At 43.5% G+C, this 2,907-nt stretch overlaps 1 non-coding gene across 1 annotated transcript; it reads right to left on the minus strand.

The window, feature by feature from the left end:
• Nucleotides 1-2,263: 2,263 nt before the first annotated feature.
• LOC133235791 (U6 spliceosomal RNA) lies at nucleotides 2,264-2,370 on the minus strand. Its single transcript, XR_009732656.1, has one exon. It is a non-coding gene; the product is annotated as a U6 spliceosomal RNA (small nuclear RNA).
• Nucleotides 2,371-2,907: the final 537 nt, after the last annotated feature.

The raw sequence follows: 2,907 nt of genomic DNA on the forward strand, positions 1-2,907 counted from the left end.
GTTCACAATTTTAGCACCAGTTCTTGGAATTCCTCGTACCAACACCACCACCACCACCACCCCCGCCACTCATTCACAGATACTCCTGCAAGACTAGATTGGCTTTTAGCTCCATCTTTCTGTGACATTGTCTCTCCAACCAGATAAACTCTTTGAAGATAGAGACCAGATCCCTATATTTGTGTAGCATCTACCTCAGCTTTGCATACAGAGTAGGTGCTCAGCATTTACTGGCTAATTCACTATTGAAACTATAAGGATGGCCAGAAGAAATGACTCAGAAACACACAGCAGCCCTATCTGAGATGGGAAAAGTACAGTTGGCATTTGGACAAGAGCAAGAGAGAGAACAATTTGGTATGCAGCTAGGAAAAGAGTGTTGGTAGCTCAGTTGTGTCCATTCTTTGCAACCCTGTAGACTGTAGCCCACCAGGCTCCTCTGTCCATGGGATTCTTCAGGCAAAATACTGGGGTGGGTAGCCCTTCCCTTCTCCAGGGGATCTTCCCAACCCAGAGATCGAACCAGGGTCTCCTGCATTGCAAGCAGATTCGTTTGCCATCTGAGCCACCAGGAAAGTGTGGAGCTATAGGAAAAGCAAAATGTTTTTTCTGAGCTGAGGCTCTGGGCATCCTCTGAGACTAAGAGAAGGGATGAACCAGAAGAGGCCCTATAGTTGCTGTCCTATCTCTGGAGTTTAAAAGAGACTGTTGGTCTTCTTCTTCTCAGACTTCCCTGCTGATCCAGAGGTTGAGAGTCCATCTTGCAGTGTAAGGAACACAGGTTTGATCCCTGGTCAGGAAACTAAGATCTAAGATTCCACATACCATGGAGCAACTAGGCCTGGGCACCACAAATACTGAGCCCACGCACAACTTCACTCTGTATGCCACAACAAAAGATCCTACATGATGCAAGCGAGATCACGTGTGCAGCAGCTAAGATCCAAGGCAAATAAATAAAGAAATACATAAATTTACTATTTGTCAGTAACCTTGCATGTGGAGGGAGTATGGGCAAATTGTCAATGATATAAAATCCAGGAGGCAACATTATAGCTATAGAACACAAAAATGAAGTACTTACTACAACTTTAAACTATATGAAAGTGATACCATTTCTGGCTATTGCTGCCAATATTATCAAGAACCTTGTGAGCAAATCAAAAGCATTATTGCTTTCCTACCCATTATCTTCCTCTGACACATGCAGAACAAAGGCTTTATTATCAACTCAGACATTTCCCTCCCTCTCCCGCCTTCCATCTGTAAGACTATTATCCTAAACTACTCTGGTAGCCAAGTTAGATCTCGGGACTTGAAGAAACCTTAGAAAAGGCCTCATTATCTTATCCTAGTGTTTGAACTGAAAGGAAATCTGTTTGCCAAAAGAAAAATAGAAAGCTCTTCCTTATAGAAGTACCCAGCTAATACATGTAGAAGGAATAATAAAATTAGAAAATCACCATTTTGCAGCGTCTGCGGTATACATTTGTTTAGACAGTATCAATAAATACCAAACTTCCTGGGTAAACTGTTGATGGGGAAAAATAAATCCATATGGTCTGTAAAACTCAGCCTCCTCACCATTCAGTAATTATGAAGGGGTAAGTGCACCTTTTCAATATGCTATCTAGGTTGGTCATAACTTTTCTTCCAAGGAGTAAGCGTCTTTTAATTTCATGGCTGCAGTCACCATCTGCAGTAATTTTGGAGCCCCAAAAAATAAAGTCTGACACTGTTTCCACTGTTTCCCCATCTATTTCCCATGAAGTGATGGGACCAGATGCCATGATCTTCATTTTCTGAATGTTGAGCTTTAAGCCAAACCTTTCACTCTCCTCTTTTACTCTCATCAAGAGGCTTTTTTTTTTTTACTTACTAGATCACAGGTTTATTATAAAAGGATATAACTAAGGAACAGCGAGCTGGAAGAGATACACAGGGCCAAGGTATGGGAGAAGTTCTACAGAGCTTCCACGCCCTCTCCAGGCAAACCACTCTCCCATCACCTCCACATGTTCACCAACCTGAACTCCCTCTGAGAGAGTGATGATGAGTCTCATCATTCTGGGTTCTTACAGAGGCCTCATTACGTAAATAAGATTGATTAAGTCATTGGCCATTCATTGTTCAGCCTCCAGCTCCTCTTCCTTCTCTGGAGGTCAGGGAGTGGGGTAGGACAAAAAGTTCCAACCTTCAGATCATATGGTTCTTTCCCCTGGAAACCAGCCCCCATCTTTGAGTATTTTCCAAAAGCCATCTCAAAAATATGGAACGCTTCACAAATTTGCGTGTCATTCTTGTGCAGGGGCCATACTAATCTTCTCTGTATCGTTCCAATTTTAGTATATGTGCTGCCGAAGCGAGCACTCAAGAGGCTTTTTAATTCCTCTTCACTTTCTGCCATAAGGGTGGTGTCATCTGCATATCTGAGGTTATTGATATTTCACCAGCCAATCTTGATTCCAGCTTGTGTTTCTTCCAGCCCAGCGTTTCTCATGATGTACTCTGCATAGAAGTTAAATAAGCAGGGTGACAATATACAGCCTTGACATACTCCTTTTCCTATTTGGAACCAGTCTGCTGTTCCAAGTCCAGTTCTAACTGTTGCTTCCTGACCTGCATTACTGGTTTCTCAAGAGGCAGGTCAGGTGGTCTGGTATTCCCATCTCTTTCAGAATTTTGGGGGCTTCCCAGGTGGCATTAGTGGTAAAGAACTCCCCTGCCAATGCAGGAGACATAAGAGACGCAGGTTCAGTCCTGGTGGGAAAGATCCTCTGGAAGAGGGCATGGCAACCCACTCCAGTATTCTTACCTGGAGAATCCCATGGACACCAGGAGCTGGCAGGCTACAGTCCATAGGGTTGCAAAGAGTCAGACATGACTGAAGCGACTGAACACACATGC

The sequence above is a fragment of the Bos javanicus genome, chromosome 22 (genome assembly GCF_032452875.1).
Source record: "Bos javanicus breed banteng chromosome 22, ARS-OSU_banteng_1.0, whole genome shotgun sequence".
Classification (NCBI taxonomy): domain Eukaryota; kingdom Metazoa; phylum Chordata; class Mammalia; order Artiodactyla; family Bovidae; genus Bos; species Bos javanicus.